General features: G+C 41.7%; 1 protein-coding gene across 7 annotated transcripts in view; it reads left to right on the top strand.

Moving 5' to 3' along the window:
• Positions 1 to 20509, top strand: part of ST6GAL1 (ST6 beta-galactoside alpha-2,6-sialyltransferase 1) — a 129904-nt gene that overhangs the window by 46236 nt on the left and 63159 nt on the right. For 4 of the 7 annotated variants that reach the window (XM_053657809.1, XM_037131750.2, XM_053657805.1 and 1 more), the window contains one exon: positions 1580 to 1731. The exons of 2 other annotated variants lie outside the window; for them this stretch is intronic. The gene's annotated coding sequence lies outside the window, so the exon portion shown is untranslated. Of the gene's footprint in view, positions 1 to 1579; positions 1732 to 7579; positions 7647 to 20509 lie in introns of those variants that run through there. One more of the 7 variants, XM_053657806.1, reaches the window with a different exon arrangement.

The raw sequence follows: 20509 nt of genomic DNA, 5'->3' as shown, positions 1-20509 counted from the left end.
AACCACCGGAGACAATAATATTTTCCCAGTTTACCTTCAGGTTATCCCTGCTGTTGTCTCACTCCTCTGCCTCCCATCTTTGTCTCTTCCCGTCCCTGTGTTTGGAGCCTGGTATTCTAGTGAGGACTTGACTAGACTTCAGCCAGTCCGGCCAGAGGTGGATGGGGTGCTGCAGGCTGACCGGGGGAGGAAAGGTGGTCTCTGGCAACTTCTCTTCTATCACTCGAAGTGGCTCTGCTTCACCTCCTCATGCTCCTTTTTAGTGCAAGGAGCTCAACACTGAGTTTAAAGGAAATCCAGTAACGTCACTGGTTCGCTTAGAAAACCTCCACTAGTCCCAATTTCTTGCAGGATAAGCTTGAAACTTCTGTCTGGAGCAGATAATTTCACCGATCCCCATTTCCTGTCACTGTGGCTCTCATACCCTCACTGCGTCTCACCATTCCTGCGTACAATGGGCCCACTTTCATGACTGATCTTTTGAACAACTTTCTGTTGGGCATGGCTTTCTCTGCCTGGAAACTCCTGTTCACTCTTCAAAACCCAGGATGAACATGATTTTTTTCTGATTTCCTCCAGCAAAGCTGGGACTGCCCAGCCCTTAGTTCTTAATGCTTTACATGGCTTTTCACTCATCAATTTATGCATATTTCTCTTCTTCTAAGGCTTCAGGAGCAGAAATTGAACACTTTTAGTTCTGTATCACATGTACTTGAGGCATATTTGTGTGAACAAATGAAGAGGGGCTCATTAATAAAACCATGTTTGGAAGAATGAATCACAGGTGGTCCCACCTTAACTGAAATACAATGTTACTTCAGAGAAAAAGAGGTGGTAATCAAGGACTGTGGTGCTGTTGATTGTTTGACAGTGGAGCCAAGCACTGTGCTGAGAACATTATTGCACATGAGCCAGGAGAGAGGCAGAGAGGCAGACGGAGACCCAGAGGAGTGAAGTAGTAATACAGTGCCTTGAAGTTGGGGAGTGGAGCATGGCTTGCCCTGTTCTCTAAGCCAGCCTCTTAAACTCTGTCCCTGCCCTACCTCCCAGGAGAGTAGCTCTTAGGGCAGGGTTGGTTGCAGACCTGGAGAAAGAGTGGGAATTGTGGATGGTCCCAAAAGGAAGGGGAGAGGGGGGGTAACATGCAAGAGAGAGGAGGAGAAGCAGAAGCAGGAGAAAGTCTAAAGCCAAATTTTTCCCCTCTACTGTGGTACTGAGGGCATCTTGCTGGCCAAAACTGATGCCTGATGGCTGCTCCTGAGGATGCAATATGGGCTGGGTCCAAGCGTGAGTTTGGAACCAGGCCCTGGATATGTAGGTCAACTGTACTACTGGCCTCCTGCCCACTTGATTTTTTCTTCTCTTGATGCTGGGTATTGGCACTTAGACTTTGGAGATGGTCAGATATGAGTTTAAATCCTGATCTCAGGCACTTTAATTGCTAATTGTATGGCAATAAACAAAAATAATACTGATGCTATTTTTCTAGGGTCACTGGGGTCAGTGATGATGACAGTATTGGCAGGCCTTGCGCTATGTGGCTTATGGCTTCTTATTTATTCCTCTGAATGCCCTATAGGTAGATGCTGTTATCATTATGAACTCACAGATATGTAGCTGAGGTTCAGAGAAGTTAAGTTGTCCAAGATCACCAAATGCAGGGGGTCCCAATCTTCTGGCTGTGGACAAGCATGGTCTGGGCCCGTTAGGAACTGGGCGGTACAACAGGAGGTAAGGTTCAATGTAATGCTCTTGAATTATCCTGAAACCATCCCTCCCCTCCCCCTGCACCTCCTCCTCTCTGCTCCCAGTCTGTGGAAAAATTGTCTTACGTGAAACCAGTCCCTGGGGCCAAAAATGTTGGGGACCACTGACCTAGTGAGTAAATGGTGGACTCATGTCTGCTACACCCCATCCATTATGCCACCAGTCTCCCATTTGCCTGATCCTAAGAGTCATCTGAGGCTCTTGTTAAAAGAGCAATTGCCAGGCTTGGTCTCAGATTCTTATTCTGACTGGGGTGGGGCCTGGGGAGCAGTGGATGTAACAGTTACCTAGAATAATATTAGAATCTTTCAAGTTCAAGAAACACTATATTGTGCCTTCATGGTTGGCCCTTAGTAAGTATTAACTAAAGAATATTTTATCATGCAAGATTTTCAGCTTTTAAAAGTCCATAGTCCTGGTCATGTAGCTCAGTTAGAGTGCCATCCCAGTATGCCAAGGTTGCAGGTTTGGTCTCTGATTTCCAATCAGGGTACGCACAAAAACCAACAAATGAATGCATAAAAATGTAAAATGACAAACCAGTTTCTCTCTCTCTCTGTCTCTCTCTCTCCCCCTTTTCCCCCACTTCTTTCCCTTCTCTCTCTAAAATTAATAAATAAAAAATGTAAAAAGTACCTTGTCTTAGAACTAGGTCTTAAAGGTAGAAGTCAAGAGCAGTAGATTCTGAATCAGCAAATCTACATTCTAAAACACTAAACTGAGAACTATCTGCAAATGGAATGAACCGCCTTCAAAGATCCCTGTCACTTGTGGTCAAGCAATTGGTGATGCCACGTGTCAGGTGTGCCAGTTGAGAGGTCAGTTCTTCAAGGACCAAGTGCCTTGTCAGTGTCTGCCCTATGTATGCATGAACTGAGGAAGACTTCAGTGTTTAAGTTTCCAGGAGAAGTGGAGTTGAGCCCCTATGCAAAGTCAGGAAGTTTCTGATGGTGGGCAGATATCTTTTTATCTCTTCATATTTCTGGGTCTTCTTGCCTTGCTTTTTAAGTTCTTGAGGCCCATCCTATGAGTATATAAATTATAGAACATAGTAGGATATATTATTGTTCCATTGGCACTTGGAGAAAGGCTTGACCCCTATTTTGGTTCATTGACTTTCTGTTTCCAACCTTAGCCTTAAAGAAAGAACTCAGCACAAGCTTCCTTATAGACTAAGAGCAGTCTATAAGACCCTGCTCAAAAAATGGAAGAAACCCTACTGAAATTATTGTCTTGGGTACTTTAATTCTAATATCCATGATAATAGCTGCCACTTTGAAACACTTATTGTATGCTGGATGCTTTATATAGTGTTTCTCATTTAATCCTCCCAACAACCCCTGATATAGGTAACAGTACCCCTGTTTTACAGATGAATAAACTGAAGCTCAGAGAATTCAGTTAAATTCAATTAAATTCTCTGAAGCTTAGAGAATTCAGTTCAATTGCCCTTTGTGACTGAGATGGTAAACAGTGGGGTTGGATTTCAAACCAAAGTCTATGTGATTCACAAATTAGAAGTTATTATGCCCGTATCACTTTGCCTCTATTGATGGAAATAAAGCTTAGGGATTAGTTATTCTGACTGGTGATAGAAAGAAAGCTGTACAGAGTATATCAAAGGGGTGGCAGATCTCTACATTTACATCTAAAATTATCCTTAACTTTTATTAATGTGGATAACCATGACATTCCTTAAGTCATCTTTTGGTGATTGCTGCAGAAGTAGGTTTCTGGTTACTAATGACTGCCAGTGAAGATACATTAATGCTAATGATGTCATGCTAAGGTGGCTGGCAATGGTTGGGGAACATGTATCTGCACTGCTGGGGCGCTACAGCAAGGGTGTCAAGGGCCAGGCATTTGGCTGCTCTTGAGGAGTGATTAGGAGAAGACGAAGTGAGAGGAAGGAAGTGTGAGCTGTGCATCACTTAATTAATCTTGAGCTGGAGACCAAAGTGTTGCCTGGGTCTAATAACTTGGACAAGGAGACCACCTGAGCCCCGTCTTTGTCTGTCAATGCAAGGAGATTGCATCATCTAGTATATAGTTTTGGTCTGTTAGAAAAACAAAATCCTCCAAGAATGGCAAAGGAATTTGAGGACTTTCTCCAACTTTAGCTTTATTCGCTATAACTATGAACAGATCTTATTTTTTTGTTTTATATCATTTGCATACTCATAGTAAGATGGAGGGTCCTCTACCACACTCCCTTTTGTGCTATCTTGTCTTCCGGCAGCTCTGTTGGCCTCCACTTCAAGCTGGGCACACTCAGACACTGCCCTTTCTCTCCTCCATTATCTCTGACCACTGATGAAGCCCCAGTATCTTGCCTCACCTCTTCACTTTCTACTAAAAACTCTGTTCATATCTCCTTTCTTTCTCGAAGACTCCTGGCTATAGCCAACCATTCTAATAAGAGTCCCTGTCTTCATCTTCCTTCTTTCCTCTTCTCTTCTCTTCTCTTCTCTTCTCTTCTCTTCTCTTCTCTTCTCTTCTCTTCTCTTCTCTTCTCTTCTCTTCTCTTCTCTTCTCTTCTCTTCTCTTCTCCTCTCCTCTCCTCTCCTCTCCTCTCCTCTCCTCTCCTCTCCTCTCCTCTCCTCTCCTCTCCTCTTTCTTTCTTTCTCTCTCTCTTTCTTTCTACCTTTTACAGTTCAATTTACTATATAGAAATCATTTGGGTTTTAGATTCGTAGTTAAATTTTACAAAATTATAATATACATTTTTAAAAAGACTATTACATTAATTCAGTACTTTTTTATCATAACAGATTGAAAATACTTATGTTTAACCTTCAGATTTATGGCAAATACAATATAGACATTTCTTAAAGCTACTTCATTCAATGTGATTTTGCCACTCTGAGTTATACATAAAATGGTTCTTCTTTAAATAGAGTGAATTGACATGCCATGAAGCTAAAAGTTGTATAGTCAGACCAAAGACTCAACATTGTACCATGTTTTAAAAGATTTGGCATTTCCAGACCCCAAAGCACAACATATTAATAAGGTTGAAGTGTTCCTCCTCCTTATTACAGTTAACAAAAAGTTGCCTGGTAACTTGGAATTTGGCATAAAATCTCATATTATACCTTGAGAAAGTCCAAGCTATGAGTGATCCCTGTTTTCATTTCTAACTTTAGCTCAGACGGCATCCTTTTCTTTTCTTTTTTGGAGCTCCTTGTATAAATACGATAAATTTTATATAGCTTGTCATTTTATTAATGTCATTATATTTATTCAGCTTGTTTATTTATAGCCTCAGGTATACTGTTTGTTTTTCAAAACTCCTTAAGGGCAGGGACAGTAGTTTGTGTGGGGGTAGTGATGATTATATTTTCATTTCAGTGTCTAGAAGGTAGTAGGTAGACAGTAAATTATTGTTTTCATTAGTTCAACTGATGTTGATTTGATACTTACCATGGCCTGGGCACAAAGGTGCTAAGGATATGGAGATAATTATGGCTTGGTGGTTGAAAGACTTACAGTTTTAAGGGAAGATAGACACCTAAGCAAATTAAAATTACATTTCAATTTCATTTGATCTATAATTGAGGCTTAAGTTAAATTTATTGGGGGCTCACATGAGAAATAATAAGAAAGATGAAAACAGATTTAAGAATGTTTTGAGTAGAAACAGTAGAACTTTGTTTCCTATTTCATTTGATTCAATACCTTTTCAGGGCTTGTAATAGGGGCAATGAGGTATCTGGATGAATGAGTGATCCAGGAGCACTCAGGGTGAGGGAGGAATTGAATATGGGGCAAAAAAAGAAGGAAAAGTTGAACATACCAAGCCTAGCAAGATAGTAAGAGATGGAGAGGGTGGGGGAAATGAATCTAATTACTAACATGTATTGAGTGTCTATTACTATGTACAAGGTAATTAACATGAATTGCTCATTTTTTCTTCATTATTACTGTAAGAGGTAGGTACTGTTATTTTCTCCCTATCACAGATGAGGAAATACACTAAGAGCAGTTGAGCCTTAGTGTATTTGAATTGAGTGATTCCAGATAAACAGCTAAGAAGTATTATAGTAGAGTCAGGTTTAAAAGCTCAGTAACTCTTGCTCCAGAATCAACATCCATGGGCCAGTGGAAAGCAAATCAGCCAGCTGTTCATGAACCTCCAAAGGGCCTCAGTGCTGGTAATGCCCACATTTTTACCTCCAGCTAAGTCTTGCTCCTGATGTCTGTGATTTTCTATTAGGCTGAGTCTTTACCACGTGGCAGTCTAATCTCAAACCCAGGATACCACAAACTGAACTCCCGATCTTCTCTTCCCTTCCAGATCTGCTCTTCCCTCATCTTACTTTTTGTTGTTGTTGTTGCTACTGTTGAAAGCAGGATCATTCTTCCAGTTGCTTGGGCCCCAAACCTGGGAGTCATCTTTGATTCTTTCTCTCACATTCACATCCAATTCACTGAACTTGATTTTTGAAGCACATCTAAAGTATATCTACTTCTCTGCTGCAACTACCTGGTTCTAGCTACCTGCATGTCTCACCAACATACTCTAGTGACCTCCTGATGGTTTGCCTGCTTTCACCTTGCCCCCTATTCTTATCCCCACATGGCAGCCTGAAGCGATATTGAATCAGATCAGGTTGCCTCTCTGCTGAAACCCTAGCAGTGGCTCTCAGTTTTACTCAGAGTAAAAGCCAAAGCCTTTATTGTGACTTATAAGGCACTACTGGATCACTGCCCTCCTCCAATTGTCTCTGTACCTCTCTGACCCCCTTTTCTTTACCTTCTTGGCTGCTCCTTCCTGCCCAGCCAGTACACATCAGTGCACTCCTGCCTCAGGGCTTGGCATAGGCCCTTCCCCCTGCCTCAAATGTTTTTCCACCTGTACTGCAGGGCTCACTCCTTCACCTCCTTTCATTCTCTGCTTAAGTGTCCACCTCCCAATGAGGCCTATTCTCTCTGCCCTTTTAACAATAGAAACCTGCCTCAAGTCATTTCTTCTGATCCTCCTCTTTCTGTTCTCTGCTACTCTGCTTTGTTTCCCAAAGCACTTAGCATCTTCTGAGATACTAAATAATTTACTGATTACATGTTGTGTGTGTGTGTGTGTGTGTGTGTGTGCCTTCCTCTGCTAGAAAGCAAAGTTCTCTGGATGTGACCATCTGGTTTATTCACTGTTGTCTCCTAAGCTGTAAGATTTGTGCTAGTGGTTAATAATTTTTTAAAAAAGAAGTAAATGTAGAGTGTAAAGTTTTTATACAGGTGGCCAGTTTAAAGACTTTTTTTTTTAAAGATGTGTTCTGGAGTTTGGGGGAGATGTCACAGGGGGCTGGCCACTGTGTAAAGGGGTACAGAGTACAGGAAGCCCTGCTGAGGCTGAACTCGTGGGATGTGGGTGTTGCAGGGCAGTCAGGAAACCCCCACCAGAGGATGCTGATGGGGAAGGAGGCAGGGGTGGGGGGCTGGGGTAGGGAGGTTGGGGGGACTCGAAGCAAGGAATCTAGGAGGATGCCTGTCAGGCTTTAGAGGGAGGGAGTTTGAAGAAAAAGAACTGAGAGTCCTCAGTGAGTTAGGTATTGGGGATTTTCCAATTAGAAATGCAACTGTATTGAAATGATATGGCTGACTTCAGTTGTTTGAGACACAAATGAAAAAAAAATTAGATACTCTGTCTTGAGGAAGGAGACATTAGGTTGTTTGAGGAAGTGATTGGTTTGAGGGTTTTTGTTTTTAGCTGTTAATAGGCAGTGATATTTTAGGTGTGTGAGTGGGGGTGGGGAAGTGACACAGTAAGCTGATAACATCCAGATTGGTAAATGGAACATTTATTTTCCTCTAGCCTCTACAGAGTAGACAGAACCAGCAGGTGAAAGCTAAGGGTTGTGAGGAGTCCAGTCTGATGTATAGTAAGTAAAACGTTTTTCGTAATGTATGTTGGGCTGCCTTGGAAGAAGATGTGACCCTTATTACAGGTGTGAAAGGAGATGTTGGCTGACAATGTTTTTGTTGCTATTGAGTGGGGAGTTCATTCAACAGGTAGTAGGTTTGCCACTTGACTGTCCGCTAAGGTCTTTTTAACTAATGGTGTCCTGCTAGGCCTCAGAGAATGCTTAGACCCCATGCAAAGATGCAAGGGAACCCGGCTAACAATCTTGGTAGTCTGATGGGATGGGGCAGTGTAGAAGGTTTGCGCTTTAGATGAGTGCTCATGATTTAAATCTTCTTGTCCTTACCTATTGCTTTTGATAGATTCTGTGACTTGAAGCAGAATGATGTATAACAAGACCAGTTTCACCATAGGCTAATTGCTACAAATAAGAGTTAAGTTCCTATGACATCTCATCAATGTTATAACAAAATGAAGTTATTTGAGAACCTCCTGTATTTGACTTTTTTCTGCAATCAATAAAAAGTTAGAATCTCAAAGTACCCACCAGGTAGCATTTTCTATTTGAAAACTAACAGAACTACAGGGCACTTGAATTTGAATGTCTTCTCCCCAGGACCTCAGGGACCTTTAGAACATCCTGATGTCCTCCCACACTTTTCTAGTCATCCAAATCCTACACATCCATCAAGGTCCAAGCCTATGTCTTCACAGGGACCCTTTGCTTACCTTCTCTTATCTGTAGGAGTGGCCTTGCCTCTGTGTGACTTAGGCATGGGCTCTGGAGTTGACAAGTTGGGTTTAAATACTAGCTCTGTAATAGTTATGTGACCTTGGGCAAGGGGCTTAACTCTTCATGTAGATATACTCATCTTTATCTACATAATGCAGGTGGTTTGCATCTACCTTGCAGTGTTATGAAAGTTGGAGAGAGACTGCCTAGTGCAGCACCTGACACACAGTTTATGTTCAGACAGCAGTACTGATATATGATTATTATTGATAGCCATCAGGCTTGACATCTGTGTTCAACCTACCCCATGGATTGTTATCTGGTATGAAGAATTCCCTGGCCAGCACCATTTGCAAATGGAGTGAGTCGCTACAATAAACCAGTGGACTTGAGATTTAAGGGGGAAAATGGTCTTATAGAATCTGTTTTTTTTGGGGGGGGTGGGTATTGATTATGGAGTCACCTGGACTTCTAGCAACCCAAAAAGAAAAGTTATTTTGTATTCTCTTCTCTCCAGCATGTCAGATGATCAAAGGTAAGACAGTATGATGTCCAGAAAAAATGGAAGTGAAACTCAATAGGGCTGCAGATTTGCAGAAGCCATCCCATGGGAGTACAGAGTGGGGTTTTCAGTTAGGCGACTCACCAGGGTTTTTTAAAAAAATGTTTTAGAAAATAAAAAGATCTTAAATAACTGTGGCTTAAAGGCCTAATTTGCATGTAGAGGTAAGAGCATGCTAAAAAGTGCTAGGCCTAGGGAGTAAGATTTGAATCTTTGTTCTGTCTCTTTGTAGCTGTGTGGCCTTTGTCAAAATCACTGTTACTCTGAGCTTCAGCTTTCTCACCTGTAAAGTAATCAACCCATGGAGTTATTCAGAAGATTTAAGATAAAATAGGAAGCACCTGGAACAGAACAGGGGCTCAGTAAGTGGTACTTGTAATAATGGTGATGGTTATAATAATAGTAACAAGTGACTAGGCTCTCTGAGCTCCATGTGCTGTATGTAGGTAGACACGGCCATGCATCTTTAGCAGAGGTTGCCTTTGTTACCTGAGCTACACTGCATGTGCCATGTTGGTCACATATTTCAATGGACTAGGATGTGATTATCTTCTTCCCCTAAATATTAACTGTAATACCAGGAGCCTTGTAGAGCTTCACGTCAGAAAAGCAGTGCATGGGTATGCAGAGTGGAATTTCAATTGAACTCTACCTACTCAGCATATTTTTTAAAAAGGGAGAGATTGAGAAAAAAGAGTAATTGAAATAGTGCCCACATTTCTGATAACTAGTCAGCATAATTAAAGGCTCAAGCAGTGCCGATCGGGGAGACATGAATAAGGGGTTCCCTTAGTCTTCCCAGGGTGAGCATCTTGGGCTTGGTGTAATCCCAGTGTTGAAATACTTGTCTTTTTCATGTTGTATGGTACTAAACTCAAGATGGTAATTCTGGTACCCAAGAAAGACTCATAATGTCCTCCAGGGCTGGAGAACAACCCAGCTGTGTTGAATTCACTGAGTGAACTTTTGTATGAGTGTTCAGGGTTGCATAAACAGATTGGGTATTCTATAGTTTCTAAGTGATTTAAGGTAGGAGGACCTAGTTTTTAACTTTCATGCATTGCACATGAATACCCATGCAAAATAATTTTATGTTAAAATACTTCTAATTCAGCTGTTTATTTTTAATTTTATCTGTAAATATTTCACTGTATATGTTTAAAAAGCATTGTTTAAAAATAAAAGTTAACTATAATATACTATTATCACATTTAAATATTGAACAATCTCTTCATATTATTAGATGTGGAGTCAATATTAAAATTTCCTCCATTGGCCCTGACTGGTGTGGCTCAGTGACTTGCGCACCAGCCTGCAAACCAAAAAGTCACCAGTTCAATTCCCAGTCAGGGCACTTGCCTGGGTTGCAGGCCAGGTCCTTAGTAGGGGTCTCATGAGAGGCAACCACATATTGATGTTTCTCTCCTTTTCTTTCTCCCTTCCCTCCCCCTCTTTAAAAATAAATAAATAAAATATCTTAAAACATCTATATACACATGTATGTACATGTATGTATGAGTATATGTGTATATACACATACACTCGTGTATATACATGGTATATATTTATATAATTTTAAAAAACAGCTTGCTTATGCAAGTAAGTATTCAAATCAAGTCCCTACATTGCAATAGGTTGATATAACTTTTAATATTCTTAAAATGTTTTTAAACGATAGTTCCCCAAGGGAGGGGGATTTTTGACCCTGGCACTGATTTTGCAACTAACCAATGGGTAAGGTGTGGCTCCAGGGTCTGTGTGCAGGGATGTCCACAGACTCACAGATGCCATCTCTGCATAGGTACTTGTGCTCTTGCTCACTGTCCCTTTCAGAAACACTCATTTTCTCATCTTAAATGCAAATATGACCTTTTGATATTTGAACACCAATCTGAAGGAGAAGTTCAGCTGCAAAAATTCAACTTCAACTCTTTACCCACGAAGCTTTGTATATTTGCTTTTCCTGGGCCATGCAAGTAGAACATTGTGTTTTCGGTAAAGTATGAGTCTGCAGTTTAACTTAACTAGCAGTAATCCAGATATTATTTTAGAATTAGGAAAAAATGCACTATGAGGTAGAGAAGCCCACCCTATCAACTACAGGATGGTGCAGCCTTTTGCTTTTCATGCTTGTTGGTGTTGGGAAGTGGAAAATAACGTGTAGATGGTAAGGTATTGAAACCAGAAAAGCCGGTGTTTGTGCTGCCTTTCACCTACCAGACCCAATAAACACAGAAAGAGATTGAATCTTTATGGGTGCTTTATTCAGATGGCCAGTGATCCAAGAAGACAATGAGTTATGGCTCCCAACTGTCTTACATTTCCTTTCAAGCCAGCCTTTTTATAGAGAGGAAAAGTGTAGATAAGGGATTCAGAATTCAGAAAAGAAGTTAATCAGATAAAAGCTGCAGTCTGACAATTTCCCTAAAATCCTTTCATCCTCTGACCAGTGAGTTTTCTTTATCTGTGTCTTGTGCTGTGGGCGGTGGACGATTTGTCCCTGGAACACAATGGCTCAGATACTACCTTCATTGCTTACAGTCTCTTCTGGAGCACAAAGGTCAATGGTTTATGGTCTCCTGAAGTCAGGATGGGCCCTCAGTTCCTGAAACAACAGCTTTTTTACATGCATTAACTACTAGGCTTATTAGCTATTACATTAAACTAAAATTTTCCAACTTTTGAGTCCCCCATTGGTATTTCCTGGCTAAAAATAGGAACAGGATATTTTGAGACAGGGCTCCCGCTCTCACAAGCCTCTTTGTGCAAATAGCTGAGGTTTGTGCAGTTGGCACCAATGGTCCTTACGTTCCTCAAGAGCTTACTGCATGCATCCCTCAGTGGGCCGTGGGCTGTGGACTGTGTGGTGACCAGGAGGAACCTAAAATAGCGAAGGCAGGAGGGCAGTGGTGTTCCATCTGCAGGAAGAACCTTTCAGCCAGGGGTCTCTCATGATAAGATTCATGCTGTTAGGTGGCACATTATACAGCAGATGCTGATGTTTACTTTGGATTAAATGCTGTAGTATTCCATGCTTGTTCATACCTTTTCATCCTTGCAAATGCCTCTCAGAGTCCTTCCAGTTGGCTCTTTCATACATCTCCCTCCTCACCACACTTCTTTGCTTTTACCAAGTAACATGTACCCTCCACCCCTTTGCTTTATGGTGCTTTACACTTATTTGATTTTTCCATTACAAGTATATTCCATGTTGTATCATCAAAATTTTCCCCAAGGCCTGTCTACCCCTGCACCTAGAGCTTCCTAAGCTTAGTGCCTGGTATACAGGGCATACTTAGTCTGTGTTGGTTTGGGGGGTCTTCCTGCAGCACTCTGTTGAGGAGTATGTGAGAAGGAAGAGTTGTGTTCTTGGGGAAACTTGTGTTTAGAGACATGGAAAATAGTTAAATAAAAAGTACAAAACCGAAGGCAGAGAATATCAGAGGTGGCAGGCAAGACTGCTCAGTCTCCTCACCCTGCAAATTATACTACTTAATTCTGGCCTAGAGAGTCCTCTCCAGTTTACCAAGACTTTCATTAGCATTCTCTCATGCCATGAACAAGATATTATTATCTCTTGTTTTGTAAATGACAGAACTGTAGCGCAGAGGAGTGAAATGACGTGCTAAGGGCTACCCAGTTGGTAATGGTAGAACCAGGGCTGGAGCCAGTCTTCCAATTCTAAATGTAGTTTCCTTTCTACTCCTCGTCACATGTCTTAGGTCGGTAAGAAGGAGCATGGAGAGAGGAAGGGATGCTTTGATACCACAGATGTACTTAAAGACTTTAGACACCGTTGACAGTGCCAAACACTCTAGGTGGCCCGTGAAGGGCCAGGGAAAAACAGAGAACTAAATTCAACAGTTACTATGTTCACTGGAAATAGAAAGTAAACCACAAGTGTGGGCTGCATACATAATTTAAAAATTTTATAATCATTAAAAAGTAAAAACTAACATGACATTTTCATGTAATCAATGTAAATCTCACATTCTTTTTCCCCGTATGAAATCTTCAGACTCTGCTGTGTATTTTACATGTGCAGCGTATATCAATATGGATTAGCCACATTTCTAAGGCTTCATAACCACGTGTGGCTAGTAGCTACTGCATTGGGCAGCACAGTTCTAAGTGGTTTATGTGTCTTTTATTTTAGCAATCACATGAAGAATTGTGTACAGCACTAACTAATAGCTGAGGAAATGAAGCCCGAGAGGTTAGGTAACTTGCCTGGGGTCACAAAATTGGAAGATGACAGAGCTGGATTCTGTCCCAGGTTGGTCTCTCATCTTGCCACTCTGATGAACGGCCTATCCTCAGGAAGGGACCAGTGCTTGATCTGGACCCGGAAGTGTGGTTGAATTGAATAGGTGGAAATGAGCAGTGGCCCCCACCTGAGGGTTCCAGCGGCTGCTGGTGTCGATAGTGTCCTGTGTGGTGGGGAAGGCAGCCCAGGGGCAAAGCAGGGGTAGCCAACTGCCAAACCATTGCTATAGTTCCGTCTGGGAGGTAGTCTTCAAATGCATATGCCAAAGTTCAGGGAGTTCTTTCACAAGGCAAGATCCTCCTTTGGGACTTAAGGCCATTAATAAGGCTCTTTTTTTAGAATTTATGTGAAAATTGCAGGTTATAGCACATAGAGCTCTCCTGGCCAGGATCAGGTTGTGAGGTGCTGAGGAAATATGTTTGCTCTCCCCTAAGCTAAGACAGGCAATCTTTTGGAGGGTGCCAGTTTTATCTTTTTTTTTTTTAAATCCTTACCCAAGAACATTTTTTCCCATTGCTTTTGAAGGGGGAGTGGGGGGCAGCGGGGGAGAGAAAGAGAGAGAAACAGAGAGATCCTTGGGTTGCCTTCGAACCCACAGCCTTTTTGGTCTGTGTGATGTCACTCCTACCAACTGATCCACACAGGCCAGGGCTGTCTCTCTCCATAAGACTACGATAGTACTCAAAAGGAGCTTAAACTGGATTAAGAGGTCCCTGTGCCTGCCCTGAAGGCAACCAAATGGGTTCTAGGATTGTTTTTCTCTTTTATTCACAAACATTGCAAAGACAATAAAGAGACACTTTTAAAATCCTGGCTCTCTGACACAATAGTGCTCATTTTACAATGTTCCCTTGCAATCATTGTCCATTTGTGAAAACAATAGTTTTTAATTATAATTTTAGTGTGGATGAAGTTGATTTTGTTTCTTCTTTTATCGTGAACATTTCATGCCTTCCCAGGATATCCCTGAATTCTGTATCATAATTTATTTGTTCCCGTGGCTAGATATTTAAGTTGTTTCAACATTCCTTGACATTTACTTGATGCTACAGCCTGCAATCGTATGCTTCTGTTTCTTTTCTACCTTTTAGAATTAGATTCTAAAAATTATAAATTTAAAAGTAAAATTGTATATTACTTATAACTATAATTATAAATATAAAACTATTTCTTTATAAGAAACAGCCCAGCTTTTGAATTCTGGACCAGAAAGCTACATGTGTTTTTAAGCGTGTTGGTTGTTCTGGTATATTACTTCTGTTTTCTTGAGGTCTCGCTTCCTTTATTTCCTCGTTTTATTGAGGTGCAGTTGACATACAGCGCTGTGTAAGTCTGTGTATAGCATAAGCCTCCCTTTACCCAGCAATGAGTTAGATGTGAGTTCATCAGTTTTGCTACAAAATCACCAGCATTGGTTGAACATAAAAATTTACTCTAAAGTTTTCCTGAATTTAACAAAGGTAAAAATGTGCCAAGTGTCTGTGAGAACACCACTGATGTAACTGACCAGTTACAGGTGAGACAGGTGAGGCCACCACTGGTGCAGTGTCACCTTCCTGGAGGAAGGTTGGTTAAATAGTTTTCCTCTGCAGACTGAGCGTGAGGGCCATGCCCACATACCCACCACCTTCAAGCCTGGGCACACACTTTTCTGAATGTGCCCAGGCTCACTTCCCTCTGTGTACAAAGGCAGGACAGAGCTCCATCCCACTGAGTGTGACCTTCCTGTTTCCTTCCTCACCCCCAAATGAACATGGATCTGGCATTGGAGGCAGAGAGATGTGTGATGCTGGGCACATTATTTTACCTTTTTTTGCTTATTTTTTTATCTTCAAATGAGGATGGCAGTGGCATCTTACTATAATGTTGCTGGTGGGATTAAATGTGTTAATATTTGAAAAGTACTAAGAACAGTACCTGGCACATAATGAGTACTCAGTGCTGTACATGTGGGTTTGAATCTCAGATCCAGCACTTTCTAGATGCCTACACCGGGCAAATTCCATCACCTTTCTGGCCTTGAGCTTCTTTATCTGTAAATGGGATTGTAGCACCTGCCTCACCGAGGTGCTGCCTGGTTTTGGTAGAATAACGAAAATAGAGCATTTAGCACAGAGTGCTGCACATAGAAGGCCCTCCATAAATTCAACTAAAAGTAAAACTTTTTTTTTTAGTTTAATTTTCTGCTCTGCAAAAGAGAGTGCTTTGGCCCCTTACATCATTCTAAGCAGCAGATTTGTTGTAATCAGTGCTTAGGTTTTGACCAAGTTTGTTTTTTGGCGGTATATTTTTCTGTCCACATTGTAAGTTTCGGACTACCCTAAAAATAATGGGAGGTAAATCAACATTTTCATGCCTCTGAAGCTTTTACAGGTTTTAAATGAAAAGCTTCATGCCCCTGAAGCTTTTACTTGTTTTTGAGGTTAGCAAGTATATAATTTTACATAGAGAGGGTGATACTTCATATACTTATTAACTCAGTGATTTCCTCCCACAGTTGGCAACAAAAGAAACTGTCAGGTTTATGGAAGGTGTGAACTGTTTCTTTATGCTCAGTGACACAGATCAAATTTGTCTAAATAATAAGGTAAAAACCACATTCTTTAGAAAATGCAAAGCAACAACCTAAGGGACACTTGAGCACAGCCCATCCCACCCCCACCTTCTGTCTGTGAAGCTCTTCCTTATCTTCATGTTTGAGTTGAGATGTCTCTCCAGGCAGCCTCCCCCAACCATCCAGGCTGGGAAGCTGGACTCTTCACGTAGTAATACACTCTGTAGGCTGTATTCCCTTTACCTGCCTCTCCCTCTGGAGGCAGAGACTTGTCCTAGTCATCCCTGCATTCTTGTTGCCTATCACTGGGCCTGAACAGCATAGCACTCCATAAGTATTGGTTGGCTGAATGGATGAACTTGCAAAATTCTGTTTGTGATGCTATGAGGTGTGTGTATAATCATCACAGGTGGATCTGAAAAGTGAGGCAACTGGAAGGTCTGCTTGGGTTGAAGAAAATAATATTTGTTTGGAAAGTGCATAGGGCTTTCCTTCCACTTTGCACTTTGTGAAGCATCAGTTGTTCTCTCATCCCAGCTGGTTCTCACCCCTAAGGTGCTTCTCTTTTTCAACATCTTGTCAGCTCCCATCTTTGCCATCTTCCCTTGCCAAGTGTTTGGGGTGAGGATAGTTTTGTATGTGTGTTGTGTCCAATTTGTAGGTTTCCTGTTTCCTGGGTAAAACCTGGACTCTGGGTGTCTTGCAGAAAGGATGAGCATTTCCTTTTTTAATTTTCATGCCAGGGCTCCACTGACTTTTCTTGAATGGCAGTAACTGGTGGAGCGGGGTTTTAGGTAGGTATAGGAATAATCTTGGTGTAAAATGAGCTTTGCTCTTCAGATATTGGCTTTGGGACCTTCTTCTTTATCACTGCTTATCTGGGAAGTCCTGTTTAACCTAGTAGTTCAATTCTTTACTGAGCTTCTATTGTATGCTGGACAGTGTACTGGAAATTTCATAAATTTTGTCTCAAGTTCACATTTTCAAGACCCACATGAGTCCCTTACATCTTCCAAGAAGCCTGGCCACATACTGAAACCCAGCATGACATGTGATAGATGGAGAATCTGAGAGGGCACCAAGTAATCTGAGTTTCATTTTGGCTGTCACAAACCAATTATGTGGCTTTCCCTGTGCCAGTGAGCCTCAGATTTCTCATGTATAAAAATGGGATGCCAAAGAATTTTTAGTGACTTCCGCCAAGATGGAGGCATAGGCGGAGACACTGTGCTTTCTCACACAACCAAGTTGAGACACAACAAAATATTAGCAACAGAAAACACATGCAGAACACAGGAAATTGAACTTTTCAGAAGTCTGATAACAACAAATTTTTCAGCCTGACCGGTAAGAGGGGCGAAGCCAGCAGCTGGAGGAGCAGGGTTGCACAGGAAAACTTGGTCAGACGGACTCAGGCTCGCGGATCCCAGGCAAGGGGTTGCAACGGATGGACCCAGTGAGTGACTCAGTGAGCTACCGGCGTACCCAGTGAGGGTGCAGGGCAGCAGGTTGACTGTGGTCCCTCATTCATGCATGGATGGGCCAATGAGAGAGTGGGCAGTGAGAAGATGGGATCGAGCAGGCCCCAGCGGTGGGAGGTGGCAGAGGGGGCCGCCATTTCCCGTTCTGACCCCGCCCCCACATACAGCGTCACAACTCAGCGACCTCAGGGGCCCTGCCCTGGTGAACACCTAAGGTTCCGCTCCTCATAATTAATGGGCACGAACAGACCAAAAATGGCTCAAGAAGATCTCAAAGCCCCAGAGCCCATAAATCTAAGCGATGAAGAAATAGCAAAACTTTCAGATGCACAGTTCAAAACACTGGTGTCAGGATGCTCACAGAACTGGTTGATTTTAGTCACAAATTAGAGGAACATATGAAGTATAAACTCATTGAAATGAAGGGAATTGCACAGGAAACCAATAGTGATGAAGAGGAAACTGGGACTCAAATCAAGGGAGTGGACCAGAAGGAAAAAAAAAATGACTAAACAGGAAAATATGAAGAAACAAGAATTCAAAAAAATGAGAAGAGACTTAGGAACCTCCAGGACATCTTTAAACACTCCAACATCCAAATTATAGGGGTACCAGAAGGGGGAAAGGAACAGCCACCAGCGGAAAACTTATTTGAACAAACAATAAAGGAGAATTTCCCCAATCTGGCAAAGGAAATAGACTTCCAGGAAATCCAGGAAGCTCAGAGAGTCCCAAAGAAGTTGGACCCGAGAAGAAACACACCAAGGCACATTATAATTACATTAGCCAAGATTAAAATGAAGGAGAGAATCCTAGAAGCAGCAAGAGATAAGGGGACAGTCACCACAAAGGAATTCCCATCAGACTGTCAGCAGATTTCTCAAAAGAGACCCTACAGGCAAGAAGGGGCTGGAAAGAAGTATTCCAAGTCATGAAATCCAAAGACCTACAACCAAGATTACTCTATCCAGCAAAACTTTCATTTAGAATAGAAGGACAGATAAAGTGCTTCTCAGATAAGATTGAATTCAAGAAGTTCACCAAACCCTTATTATATGAAATGTTAAAGGGACTTACCTAAGAAAAAGAAGATAAAAAAGATGAACAGTGAAAGGACAGCAAACTCACAGTTATTAACAACCACACCTAAAACAAGAGCAAACTAAGAGGACAGCTAGATCAGGAGCAAAACCATAGAAATGAAGATCACATGGAAGGTTAGCAACAGGGGAGTGGGAGAAGGAGAAGGGGGGAGAAGGTATAAAAATAAGCAGCATAGACGGTAGGTAGAAAATAGATAGGGGGGAGGGAAATAGTATGGGAAGAATAGTATGGGAAATACAGAATCTAAAGAACTTGAGACACGTGGTCATAAACTAAAGGGGGGGAATGATGGGGGAGGGGGTGTGCAGGATGGAGGGGAATGAAGGGGGGAAATAGAACAACTATAATGGCATAATTAATAAAATATATTTTAAAAAATGGGATGGGCAAGTTCAATCAGATGTTTTCTAAATTCCCTTCTGTTTCATATCCTCAGTGGTCTACTTCAATCTACTCTGCTCTCTTCTTTGTCTGAGCTTCTTCTAGATTGCAGGTCAGAATTGTGTAGTTTAGTAGCACTGTATGTTTCATATAAGTCTTATCTCTCAGGGATACTGGGATCTCCCTGTGACAAAGATTGTATCTTGTTCTCTTAAGTGCTTCCCAACCCTGGGCCTACCATATTGGTGAAGTATGAGGCTGTTACCCATGTGCGAGGTCCTGAAACATCCTGGATGCATGTAGATACCAGTGTAGTGAGAAAGAAAGAGAGAGAGAGAAAGACCTATAAAATGAGATTATTGCACTGAAAAGTGATAGTAGGGTGTCCACAGAAAGCTGTGAGACACAAGGAGGGAAGAACTGACTACTAGGGACCTGGAAAGTCTGAGAAAGCCTCAGATAAGTCCTTGAACACTTTGCATGGAACTCGAGGCATTTATATATTTGACAAGATGATAGGGAGAGAAATTTTGACTCAAGGTTGAAGGCAGTGATGGAAGTGGGAAATGGTAAGGTGGGATGGGTGAAACTTATTCAGTACATCTGGAATATGAGGGCTGTGGGGAAGCAGCAGCAGCAGATGAGGTTACAGATGGCAGACACAGCAGTAGAAGTCACAACAGGTCTTATGGGATAACGTAAAGGATTTGGATTTTATTCTGTGTGTATCAGGAAGACATTGGTGGGTAAACTTAAAAATGTCCCAATTCCATTTGCCTTTTCAGAGGTCACCTATGTGCAGGTAGGCCAGTCTGCCCTGTGTGGTCATGATTTAGAACAGAAAACTCAGACTCAAAGGAGGTCCAGTCCTGGAAGCCAGATTTCCTCATCTGCCGTATGTAGCTATCCTTCCATTCTGTTGCATGGCTTATTAGAAGACCCATAGAGACACATAAATTGCACTCTTTTAAGTATTTACTCAAACAAAAATTATGGTCACTTTCAGTGCCTAGTAAGTGGGCACAGAGCAAACTGTTTGCTTTTCTTTTTTCCCTCTTTGGGGTTCCCTATCTGCAGAGTGAAGTTGTAATAATGATTTTGATAATAATTGCTTGCATTTACAACATGGCATTTTCTAGGTACTTTACAACTAGTCACTCATTTAGTCTTTACAACAATTCTATGTTTTAAGCATTATTATTTCCATTTTATAGATGAGGAAACTGAGGTACACAGAAGCAGCTGACTTGGCTAAAGTCATGTATCTGACAATTAGCAAAGCCGGGACTTAGGCGAAGCCCACTCTCAACCACATATTGCTTGTTGGTTGGGTTTGACTTCATCCCAGCCATGTTCTGAACCCAGATGTTTGAACAAAAATAGACATGAAAAGATTTGGCTTTAAGTTGGATTCTCAGTATTGCCAAACTTGAGTCTTCCTTAATTCAAAGGAAGAAGAAAGTTTTGGCTGGGAGAAAGATGGCTTCTTGAGAAAAAGTGGTATTTTAATGAAGATCTGAGAGATGAGTGAAATTTTGAGAAGTAAAAATTGCTGAGAAGGAAGTGCAGCAGTATCAGCCAAGAGAAGTAATCCAACTACAACTTCTCTCTACCACCAATTACAACTAAAAATGGGGCAGAGTGCAAAAAGCAACTGCACGAGAACCTGAAATGTAACAGGAGGTAGTTTTGACTGTAGTCAAAACATGAATGATGACCCATAGTGGCCTTTGTCACATGGAACTGCATAATTGTGTGGGAGGCTAAAACTCTGAGATGGGGTCTTTTCAGCCAGAGAAA

The sequence above is a fragment of the Artibeus jamaicensis genome, unplaced genomic scaffold (genome assembly GCF_021234435.1).
Source record: "Artibeus jamaicensis isolate MK-2021 breed Jamaican fruit bat unplaced genomic scaffold, CSHL_Jam_final scaffold_474, whole genome shotgun sequence".
In the NCBI taxonomy this organism is placed as follows: domain Eukaryota; kingdom Metazoa; phylum Chordata; class Mammalia; order Chiroptera; family Phyllostomidae; genus Artibeus; species Artibeus jamaicensis.
This window is presented reverse-complemented; position numbering and strand designations above follow the sequence as displayed.